The sequence below is a fragment of the Sinohyriopsis cumingii genome, chromosome 10 (genome assembly GCF_028554795.1).
Source record: "Sinohyriopsis cumingii isolate HCF-2022 chromosome 10, ASM2855479v2, whole genome shotgun sequence".
In the NCBI taxonomy this organism is placed as follows: domain Eukaryota; kingdom Metazoa; phylum Mollusca; class Bivalvia; order Unionida; family Unionidae; genus Sinohyriopsis; species Sinohyriopsis cumingii.
The window spans coordinates 116,145,051-116,158,515 of record NC_142970.1 but is presented as its reverse complement, the minus strand read 5'-3'; the positions used below and the strand labels follow the sequence as shown (position 1 = coordinate 116,158,515).

Here is a 13,465-nt window from a genome sequence, read left to right as displayed (position 1 = left end):
TATTAGTTTTAGACCATACAGTCATTAAAAAACCAGGAAAACACAAGTTCGTAATAGTTTCAGTTCATTTCGGAAGTCTTATTTACAAACTGCTATTAGTCGCATTACATTTCTGTAGAGGTATGTTATGTTTCTTGTTATTTTTATCAAACAATAAGACATAATTGTGTTTGGTTAGTATACACCATGACATTGTTTAGACAATAAAGCTGTGTGTTCGAAATTTGTATTCATGTTTACCTATCCTCAAGGAAAACTATTGGCTATAAATCTATACTTTGATTTCTACCTGGGTGTGGTCTCCAAGTATATTACTGGTCAGAAAAGTATATACACTCCCAGTAAGGAAGTAAAACCTCTATATAAGTCTAATTCAGACCAATTGGCACAAAGCTGTCTGTTGCTTAGAAGAGATAGTCTGTTCCGTGAAACTGCAAACGTAATCGTTTTTAAGGTGAGACAAATCAACTTTTTGTCTAATCTGACTATCCCTTCAACCGATTTAATAATCTGATAAATGAAATTAGGAAACATAAAAAAAAACATGCTGAGAATATTTAAGGTAGGAAAAATTATTATTTCCTTACTATCCAATTGTTTTAGAAATCGCCACTGCTGCTTTAGAAACTGAGAACAAATTGCTGCATTAACTATTATACTTCAAAATTTGTATTTTTTTTAATTTAAGGATGAAGCACGATTGAATCATGTCACTCCATTTGTTTATGTTTGAAAATATGGTGGGATAACAGTTCTGTTAATTTAACCTTAGCGTTTTCGTTTTTCTTGAATGAAGTGAAACATGTGGAAGGCAAATAGATCAATTATTTGTAACATCGCTTAACAGATTGCAAACATAATTCAAATTATATAATGAGTTGTATATTGCCCTCTTGATATTGGGAATAAAACCGTGGTATTGTGGGGAACAGAACAAAAATTGATTCAAATAAATCAACTTAACTTCTTCAAGGTATAAACTGATCAGTCTCTTAATTGTCTATTCATCCATATGTTGCCTGCTTATCTAAGAAATGTATGACATAATTAAATCTTTTCATCGTAGATGACACGTGACTTTCTGTCCGTCTCTATTGTCCTCTTCGTCGTCCTGCTGCCATTGGTTATGTGTGGCACAATAGATGTCCAAAAAAACATCGAAGAGAAGATCGACGAGATGAACCAACTCATGAAGGAAGTCATTGAGGTATTAAAAGCACACATGTACTTTTTATGTGTTTCAATCATAACGATCACATTAGTTTGAACGCATTGTTTCATCATCGTTCTAGAATGATTGTCGCATTAAAAGATGAAAACATGTAGATTTCCACAAATATAGAATATCAAGTAATCGTTTTACTGCGTCATCACATGGCAAAGCAATATGTAAATCACTGTTAGGATCCTAACGGTGTTATCAGCACCGACAACATAATTTGTACATTGTGTCGTTGCTAATCTTAATTTTGCGTTCAGGGGACGAACAGTAGTAGATGCAGTAGTAATAATTGAGGTATTAAAAGCACACATGTACTTTTTATGTGTTTCAATCATAACGATCACATTAGTTTGAACGCATTGTTTCATCATCGTTCTAGAATGATTGTCGCATTAAAAGATGAAAACATGTAGATTTCCACAAATATAGAATATCAAGTAATCGTTTTACTGCGTCATCACATGGCAAAGCAATATGTAAATCACTGTTAGGATCCTAACGGTGTTATCAGCACCGACAACATAATTTGTACATTGTGTCGTTGCTAATCTTAATTTTGCGTTCAGGGGACGAACAGTAGTAGATGCAGCAGTAATAATTGAGGTATTAAAAGCACACATGTACTGTTTATGTGTTTCAATCATAACGATCACATTGGTTTGAACGCATTGTTTCATCATCGTTCTAGAATGATTGTCGCATTAAAAGATGAAAACATGTAGATTTCCACAAATATAGAATATCAAGTAATCGTTTTACTGCGTCATCACATGGCAAAGCAATATGTAAATCACTGTTAGGATCCTAACGGTGTTATCAGCACCGACAACATAATTTGTACATTGTGTCGTTGCTAATCTTAATTTTGCGTTCAGGGGACGAACAGTAGTAGATGCAGTAGTAATAATTGAGGTATTAAAAGCACACATGTACTTTTTATGTGTTTCAATCATAACGATCACATTAGTTTGAACGCATTGTTTCATCATCGTTCTAGAATGATTGTCGCATTAAAAGATGAAAACATGTAGATTTCCACAAATATAGAATATCAAGTAATCGTTTTACTGCGTCATCACATGGCAAAGCAATATGTAAATCACTGTTAGGATCCTAACGGTGTTATCAGCACCGACAACATAATTTGTACATTGTGTCGTTGCTAATCTTAATTTTGCGTTCAGGGGACGAACAGTAGTAGATGCAGTAGTAATAATTGCTTTTGATGTTGTTGATGAAGATATATATATATATATATATATATATATATATATATATATATATATATATATATATATATATATATATATATATATATATATATATATATATGTTCAGCTTTAGAACCTGTGTTTTCCGTTGATTTGTTATTAAGCTTCCATACTATTGTAAATAACAGGAAGTTCCCTATGCAGAAGGAAGACAAATACAAGCTGAAAAGACGTTTGCCGACGAGTGTAAGATTATTTATACATATATTATAATATTCCGCGTACTTCTAATGATAAAATGTTTTATGCATATGATAATTCTGCAGAAAATAAAGTTATCCAATTAATTATCGTAAATGTTAATTAACTGAGATTAAAAATGGCGTAAATTTAGACAACATTTACGTTTTGCATTCCTAACTCTCTAATTAAATACAATATCTCTCTCTCTCTCTCTCTCTCTCTCTCTCTCTCTCTCTCTCTCTATATATATATATATATATATATATATATATATATATATATATACATACATATATATATATATATATATATATATATATATATATATATATATATATATATATATATATATACCTGCATATATGTAAATGCACACATATAAATATATACATAAATACATACCTACATGCATACATATGTATATATACATACAATCGTCCATCTATACAGGGAAACCTACAGTCGGGCATGTATACATATATACATGAATACATACACACATTCATACAGAATTATGCATGAATACATGAATTCATACATAAAAGCATACACACATACGTTCATTCATGCGTACATACATACATACATGCAAAATAGAAAACTGAGTAGCTAGAAGTTAATTATCAGGGAAATAAGACGGCGAATGATCTAGTGACACGTTCTTGGTGACAAAACCAAGAAATTTCAGTTTGAGTTATTTTGACAATGGGTTTTGATTTTGGGGCTAAAGTAATTATCCAGAGGAAATGTACTAAATTGTGCCTGGAAGTAGCTGGATGAAGGCGAGGAAGACCGACATTATATCCCTCAAGCTATTATTTTACCTAAGAGAACAAATGAAAAATATGTTTACAATTATGACAAATATATTTTTGAATATCTTTATATTTTCATAAAATGTACATTAATTCATTGAAATGCACGAAACCATGCATAATATTAGTCACGTGTCCATCTTTCCCCTATTAACGCCTAAACATTCATATTGCTGGTCAGTATAGAACGGCCTTAATAAATGCATTGAGTCGCTGCTTCCTTATGGGAAAGGTCGGGGTCTATATTATTTGTCGAAATTGAGTCGTGGCATTTACTGTATGTATCTTGTCTCTAAATTCAAGCTTAGCAGCGTAATTTCAAATGCACTGTTATCTATCAAATATTGTACGCTTTCACCATTTAGCTGATACATGAGGGATAAAGCGTGCTAGTGCCGTTATAATTGTAAGAGGCACATCTTTTTTAATTTTCATTCCTATGCAGCAAACTTATATACAAGAATATCCTATGTTAATAATGTCAATGTAAATTTATACGTGGAGCTTGTTTAAATTTCAAATCAACGAATTCATATCAGACATGCATAGTGATGATACTATATTGCCATGATACCGTATCAATGTTACTTTATTTTCTGTCACAGACGCAGCTGTGAAAAAGGAACTAGAGAAAGAAGGAAAGTGGTGTTGCTGGTAGTGAAAATATGGCAGACAGAGAAGGTATATGTTACCTTCGTGCAAGTTGATGACAACATTGACTCCCTGTTTTGACAACGAATACTCCCGAGAAACATATCTATTGATATATAATATATGAGAAACACATTGCTATAAAGACCATAATAAAAAATTTTCTGTCTTACGTCTTTCATTTATTTATGGTTGTCTAATGTAAGCAGATTTTATATGCAACTGCAACTATCGATCTATCTATCTATCAGTCTGTCAATCAATATATGTATGTATCTATCAGTCTTTTTATATATCTCTCTCTATCTTTCTATCTATATATCTATGTATCTGTTATTCTATATTTATAGCTACCTATCTTCCATCTTATGTTTGTCTAATATCTACCTCTAGACACACACATATTCAGAGATACGAAGGGACACAGCATGAAGTAACAGTAGAAGAATAATTTGCTTGTAGTTGCGACCCAAATTATCAGACTGGTGTTTAAAATTAAAGACAGTAAAACAAACATATGTACCTGTCTAGATGATTTAGATAACGATCGAAGACACAGGACAACCGAATTTACTAGATGTTATGTGAATGTAGGAATGTTGGTTATGAGAAATTCCTCTAATCTTCTTCAAGATGCAAACACAAATGTTAGCTATCTACAACAATTTTTAATGGCGAAAATAACGACGTCCCATGCTACATTATAGTACAGTATGGTTGGCAAAGTACTTGAAAAAGAAAACGATAAACGATATCCTTGCAGATGAAATTCGTTCTGCTGGTGCAATCACTTTTGACCTCTCATTGCATGAAATGGTGACATTTCGGACTACGTGGAGCTCCAGGCATATTCTGCCGTTATGCTTTTTTTTTTCGGCTCTCAGTGAAATATTGCAAGGTAAAAGGAGTTGACGATCAAGCATAAAGCAAGTTACCACCCTTTGGAAAAGTAATGACTTTAGTTATTTTAATTATTTCTTTCGACCCTACTATTTCTTACTATAAAGATAATTTCACGTCAAAACAGTTCCATCATTTCTTTAGACATATTTTTACTATATAAACAAAAAAAATGCGTGAATCCCAAACATTTTAATAATATGCATTAATGTGTTTATATCTAAAACACTATTAAAAATATGTGTTGCCCATGGCAGTGATCTTCAACCACAAGAATTCCTGCCCGCTATATACATAGTTGGCAATTTAGGAATCATATGAATGTATGTGTGCATGTAGATATGAAGATATGTATGTATATATGTATGCATATATGTATGTATGTATGTATGTATGTATGTATGCATGCATGTATGTATGTATGTATGTATGTAGTTGTTGTTGTTCTAGGGTTTAACGCCATTTTTCAGCACAAGATAGGCTATACATGGCGGCCAGAATAACTGGCGGAGGAAGAACACTGGAATACCCGGGAAAGAACCACCGACCCACGAGAAGCTACTGGTAGGCTTTCTCACGTACCCACGCTAGCCGAGCCTTGGACTCGAACCCACGCAGACAGAGGTGAGATGGCAGTGATCCGTAACGGTGAGCGCTTTAGACCACTCGGCCACTCGGGGCCCCTGTATGTATGTATGTATGTATGTATGTATGTATGAATGTTGGTAGGTATGTATGTATGTATGAATGTGTGTATGTATGTATGTATGTATGTATGTATGTATGCATGTATGGATGTATGGATGTATGTATGAATGTTTGTAGGTATGTATGTATGTATGAATGTGTGTATGTTCATTGGAATGGATGTATTAACATAAAGGGGGGATTTTTAAATGTTAATTGTACTACAATATATTTCTTTTTAGGGCAGCGTTCACACAGAAACGAGAGCCAAGAATGATCTTAACATAATACTTTGTGAGGGGTCTCTCGTCTTAGATTAGTTATATCATTGGCTGTATCTTGTTATATGATGTCTAGACAATCTAATCTCTTGTCGGTGTGGTTTGACTACACGTAATCACTGCACGAAAAACAATTTATACGTATTGTTTATCTTACTTTATATATATATGTATATATATATATATATATATATATATATATATATATATATATATATATATATATATATATATATATATATAAATTCAGTGATGTCAGCTTTGTCATTCTGATATAGTTAGGTGAACCTGCTGATGATGACACTGTCAACATATTTTTCAATATTTGGTTTGATTTTAGGTTTTGCCAAAGTGTATCCATTCCAGTTTTTATTTTCAGAAATGTATTGGAATACGTTCATTTTAAAGTCAATGATAAATAAAATGTAAATAAAATGATTATTTGATGCAGGTTTTTTACAATGTAATCTTCATAATTGATATATCATTATATGTTCTTCGGACACGTTCATTCTGGAAAGAGGAAAACAACCTTTTCGGTCATCTTGTAGGATATGAACATACCGGTCACTATCTCAGATTCACCAAATCCCAGACTTTCCTTCCTTCTCTAATTCTTTCTCGACTGCTGCGACTGCAAGATAAAAAAGTAATATTTATACATAATTAGAAAACATTATTATTGTAATATTATTCTAATGCAATCGAAATAAATCCAAAATCATATACCTCTAATATTGTCCAAGTCTCTTCCAGCCTTTATACGATAAGAAACAAGTATAACAAGAAGATACAGAATATTCAACACATCTTAGGGACCATTCATTACCCTCATGGTACACATGAAAATTAGAGACAAGACAAATACGAGAATACATACAAGGACAAAATATAACTGAAAGATAAACACACTGTTCTTTCTGGATATCAATATCAAATGAGGATTTAGACAAAACCTTTAAAGCATGGAACTGTTCACAATGACGTTTTAATGCTGACAAACAATATAAAGAACAATTAATATAGCTTCGGTACTATATGCATTTCGAACTATTCAAATTCATGTAAAGATCACAGTTAATATCTTGCAAAGGAAACAGGCCTAAACATTAATTTTGATATAGTCCTGTACTAACGTTAGCTCATTGCAATATATATAAACTCATATCTAATATTACAAGAAGACAGGTCCAATTTATCCCATCCGATAGACAGTTCAACCACTCCTAAAATTTGATAAAACAATAAAGTTTGCAACACTCACTTTATAACCTATTGACAAAGATTTTCAAAATTTCATGGATCCCGAAAATGTAATTACGTGTTCAGAGCGAAAAAGACCTCATTTCAATATAATTGATCGTACGAATCATTAGTAAAACAAGAAATAAGTCCATTGTAATAATGTGTCTATGTATATCATGTATGTTTGCATCGATGGATAGATCCATGTATGTATGTATGTATGTATGTATGTATGTATGTATGTATGTATGTATGTATGTATGGATATATGTATGTATGTATATATGCATGTTTGTATGTATGTTTGTGTGTATGTATGTATGCATCCATTCATGCATGCATGTATGTATGTATGACTGACTGACTGACTGACTGACTTTATTTCCTCTAAAAAAGAGATTACATCAGAATAAACAAATTCATGATAATACAAGATCATAAAATAAAACAGAAAATTGACAAAAATACAATAATAATACGGTGTCAGCTACCGTATTGACAAAACTAAATATCTCAATGCCTGCAATTATGCAAATCTGCAGTCATTTGGCGGAGCAAGGCACTAATCTTTTAACAGTTGCTTGATGATGATAATATTTCGAAAAGTTAATACGTCTATAGCGTTATGTGCTTAACATTAAGTTCGATATAGCAACGAAAATGAAATGAAAAACTTATAACAGTGTAATTCTATATGTAGTTTTTTTTCTTCATATGACGCATGTATTTATGCATATATATACTTGTTTGCGCGTATGCGTGCGTGCGTGCATTTATATATGACTGACTGTCTAAATGACTTAGTTACCTCTTCAGCAAAGAGTATATCAGGTTGCTAAGATACATATTATACATATCATAGGATTATGAGACACATCATAGACGAGAACGCAAGCATGATATATACATCGTCAACTAATGCATTTACAAAATGAGATATATAAATACAGAAAACCATATAGAAATCTCTTGGAAATAAACATAAACAAATACATAAACAAATGCATGTATGTATGTATGTATGTATGTATGTATGTATGTATGTATGTATGTATTATAGAGAAGCAATCACCGTAAATGCGTATACCTAAAAAGGTAGATGATATTCCTGTTATTTGTGCAAAATATTTGCATCTAGTAAAGGTCAAGAAGCCTTAAGGCTTCCTATGTGTAGAAGCTGAAGAAATGCACACAATATACATAGGTCTATATCGGGTAGTAAACAAAGTGGATTGCTCTCGCACAACACTTAACATTTATGTTTATGGACTCTAACATTGAATCGTTTTAATCATATCTCGGTGGACCGTCCGATTACAGCTTTGGGATACGCTAACTCAATATGGGGCTCAAAATGGAATGCCGCCGTGAATGAAAAACAAAAGTGGTTTGCCTTCATCCAGTATAATGGACATTAGCACTGGTTGATCCAGACACATTATACTTGCTGACCTTAAAAAGTAACCGTTTTCAAGATGATAACCGAAATGGATAAACCAAGGCAATTTAAATATAATGTGTGAGTCATGGAAACATACATTTTACAAGATGCAGTTTCATCCACGAGGGTGAGTCCAAAGATAACGTTAGGTTATTTTGTGATAAAACGTATGTATTTGATATAAATGTAACATTAGGGCAGGCATGAAATATGTCCACTGCACACAAATGATTTGTTGACTGTATTGCTACTCAACGTATATTAAGTCGTAGTTGAAACGAATGGTGCAATTAGGATTGATGTGTGGTAACATTGAAGAGGATTGATATACAAACTGTGAAGACCTCAAACGTGAACAGTGTGTGAAATGAAGTAGAATTGAAATGTCCTTTTAATATTAGGGCTGTGTGGTTGGTACAAGACTGCAAAGTAGAACAGTAACTGCTTTAGATATGTGAGAAAGAGGCATTAGAATATTGTAAACCAACTTGGTATGTGCTAAGATATATAAGAATTGACGAAAATAAAATAATGTCGTTACTGTCTAACATAAGTATTTTTTTTTACAACGCATGTGAAATACATCTTTGCGATAAAGAACACCGACTTTCCTTATCTGGCAATCCACTGTGGAACATAAGAAGGAACATTTAATCACAAATCCGTGTCATGCAGCCTAAAACATTTGTTTTGTATCATCTGGGTGATTTTGCTTATAACATTTCTGAACGATGCGCCATAATAATAATGATAATAATAACAATTAATAATAATAATAATAATAATAATAATAAGAAGAAGAAGAAGAAGAAGAAGAATAACAATAAAATATAGAAATAATAGTAATAATATTAATAATAATGATAATAATAATAATAATAATAATAATAATAATAATAATAATAAACACTGCAGAAAGAGGGACGCAGTACATTGGAGTATTTAATTCCATAAAAGATACCGTGAAAGTTATATATGGTCTTATCTGTATACAATGGTAATTATAGTTACACACACCCTTATATCTCTCTCTCTCTTTATATATATATATATATATATATATATATATATATATATATATATATATATATATATATATATATATATTTATATACTATGATAGGTTATGAGCAGAATCGTTGTTCTCACACTCACGTTGTGGGCAGATTAAAGTATAGTGGGCAGATTGAAATCTGCCCGCAACCAACGTCATCTTTATCTCCACTATTATCCCAAATTTCAAGAAAATAAACATACATTCTCGTTTCTAGATCTTAAATCTCCTACAAACACGTATCTGCGACAAAAGTGATTGCCTTTTTCATGTTTAATTACGATTTCTAGTGTATTTAATTGAACTGAATTATGTATATGAATTACTTCCCAATGTGAACTAAGGCTTAACAGCTATCGCGAAAGATTGACCCGCAAGTAATTCCTTTCATATTGTCTGCCCGTTCTCATGTGACGGATCTCAACTGCCCAGAACGTAAGCGGCAGGATGAAAAATTTGCCTATAAGTCACCAGCAGCCACCATACATATATATATATATATATATATATATATATATATATATATATATACATATATATATAGGCAATACTTATTATTATAGGAGAAGTATACAGCAGTTGTAACTCTTAACGTAACGCATTTTGAGTGATATCTTTTAAAATATCGTAATAACTTGCCTCTAGCCACGACAGTTTCGTTTTTACTGTATACTAATTATTTTATTATAAAAGGAAACAATGTGTTCACTCCATGTAATATCGACTGCACTCACCAAATAACACTATTTCTGTGGGATTTAGAGTATCAGGCAGGTACAGATACAGTACAGTGAATGGCTCCAATACTCGGAGTTGTGGGTGGGGCGCAGGGAAGAGGAAATCGTGCAAACGTCTTGAAAAGGCCAATAGGAAACCAAGTATTGGTGGTGGTAAATAATCCAATACCCACATTTGTTTTCCTTAGTTATGTATATGAACATCGCTTTTAGGTAATAAACTTGACACCTGAATAACATCAATCAATTTGCAAAGTAATTACTTTGAAATGCTACTGTATTGATAGGACTACACAACATTTATGTAAGTAAAGGAAAAACAATTGATGTATTGCATCAAAGTTGGACAGCACGGGTTGTTACAATTGCATCACATATGCTATAATATTGCTACCTACTGGGACAACCCATGCAATTGGAAATTAATATATTAACTGTCCAGTATTTTGGTGCCAGATTCCATTCAAAATCTTCATATATCATAACAATTTTGTCGAATAGACGTATCCAAATTGTGATCATCTTATTTAAATATACTAAAATGTTAGGTATGTACAGTTTGTTTTCAAACTGAATTATACTTAACATAATTAACAAATGCCAGTATAAGCTTACTTTAGACAAGTTTCAAAATGACACTATTCCCTCCCTGTTACTTGGGACGTAACTCAATGGTTAGTATGCTGGATGCATGATCGTTGGGTCGCCAGTTTGAATCCTGCACCGATTAATTGGGTTGGCTGTTGTGGGTCTGAGACGGGTTTTAACATGACACCATTCCCGCCCAGTTAATTGGGTAGTGACTCAGTAGTTAGTATGCTGGATTCATGATTATTGGGTCGCCAGTTTGAATCATGCCTCGATTGACTGGGTTGGCTGCTGTGGGCCTCTGAGCAAAGAACTTGACTCCCCCAGCCTTAGCACTGAATAGTCAAAATGTGATGATGTGCCTTTAAGCACTATTGCCAGCCAATCAATTTGGGTAATTTAGGCTCTTAAGTCATGGCAGCTAAAGAAGGATTAATATCAGTAGTATTGGTAAGAAAAAGGTCTGACAAATAAACTAATAGATTTTGCCGAGTCATTAGATCAAGAAAGACTGTTTTTTCTTTTTATCTTGATTCTTGTTCTTGTGTATATAACTTCTAAAGATCTTATGATACTTGTTTTTATAACACGTAGAGTTGCCAGATTGCAAATGCTGTTGTTTTTTTTATTTTTTAATGTTTTATCAGAACTTTATATTGACAGAGCAACCATGCCAACACCACATACTTTCTTTATTTGGCACACCTGTTTTGATGATCAGGGGCCCTCTTGGTACATCATGTAATTTAATTATCTGTTCCACTCGTTAAGGTTAACAGACAATCACTATTTTAATAAAGCAACCTAGCACTTTACCAATTTCATCTTCTTCTAATAATTTACTGTTTTATCAAAAGATCAAAACTTTGGTACCAATGAATAACATCACATACTTCCCTAGTCTTGGTCACCATGATATTTGCTTTGTGTCTTCCTGACTGTATCTTTGGTCAAGGTATATAACTCTCATTGCCTAAACACAATATAACCTTCATATGTTGATATGTCACACAACAACAATCAAATCCGATACATTTGCCAGCAATTACTATAGACTGATGATGACCATTTTCCATCATCAAAACTTTGCTTTTAAGTGCAGCTCGAATGTTGTTGACTTCGTTTGTTTGTAATATTTATCCAAGTGTACTTATATTTAAATTAAAATCTATTCACAATCCAAGTAACAGTCTCAGTGCGTTTATCAGTAATTGAACAAGTTAAATTTATCTTAATCAGTCATGAATAAGTATAAAATTTTCTCGGAAAATACTTCTGCTTACTTAGCAAGAAATATTAAATGTAATTATCTGACAGTGATCATGGAAGATATGCTGTGTTCTTTTTTGGTTTGACTGCTATTTTTGTGCCACGTGACAGTGTCTCTGTGTAAAAATGAGATGCGGTATGCATGATTCAATATGTGTATGATAGTGAATGCATACCACTGCCAAAAATATTTCAGTAGATGTATGATCATGTTTAACTGTATTTTTTTGTCAAAATGTATTGGAAGGGTATTTATGAGTATTTCCTTTTTTAATTGCTTGATTCATTTCACACAAGTGTGAATGGTTGTCAGTGTAGACATCATTACACAAGAGACAAACAGGAATATCAGTAGTTTAATTAGCAACCATGAACCCCTATATTATATCATCAAACAACATATAAAATTATAAAATTACAAGGAATCTTGAAACAAAAGATTCAGCCCCTAATGCAATTTGTTTTATGTTTTCTATAGAACCAGCATATCACGTGGTCACACAGCATCGAATACAGTTACGATAATGCCAATATTATGGTCGGCAACAACAGCTCAGTTCTGACCAGAACTCGCTCAGAGAATCCAACAGGAACTTTGAATAACAGTACCATCTCAAATGAGTGCAAAGACAAACACAAATAATATTTATATTTGCAAAGCCCCAACTGAACTATTGATTGACAGCATTTAATTAAGACATAAACTTTGAGCATTTTTAAATGTCTGTGTGTTTGTGATTCTGTGAGTGTACACGTGTGTTTGATTGGTGATGATATTTGACAATGCTAAGTGAACCAACTATATGTTGTTTGTAGGCGTATTAAATGATATAAAGAAAACACGTGTTATTCTCTTGTATTTCCAGTAATTTTCTATAGGTTTATAAGAGTTTATTCTGAATTGGACGATCTTGCTTTGGGGTGGTAGTGAGCGCACTGCCACCCACCCCAAAAACACATTTTTTAGTCTCAATAGCCATCTGGAAATATGGCAAGTATGCCATTGTAAGGCCCTGCTTCATCTGTCGCCATTTGCTTCTTACCATCCTGGAGTCCATATTTTTATCCAATTTCAGTCAAACATGGAATATAGGTTTATATCATCAAAATCTCCGAAAATT

The 13,465-nt window shown here is 32.6% G+C and overlaps 1 long non-coding RNA gene across 1 annotated transcript; it reads left to right on the top strand.

Moving 5' to 3' along the window:
• The first annotated feature begins 359 nt into the window (after positions 1-359).
• On the top strand, positions 360-4,314 carry LOC149791077 (uncharacterized). The gene is made up of 4 exons (XR_016423655.1): positions 360-454; positions 1,067-1,207; positions 2,622-2,679; positions 4,097-4,314. It is a non-coding gene; the product is annotated as an uncharacterized LOC149791077 (long non-coding RNA).
• The last annotated feature ends 9,151 nt before the right edge of the window (positions 4,315-13,465 follow it).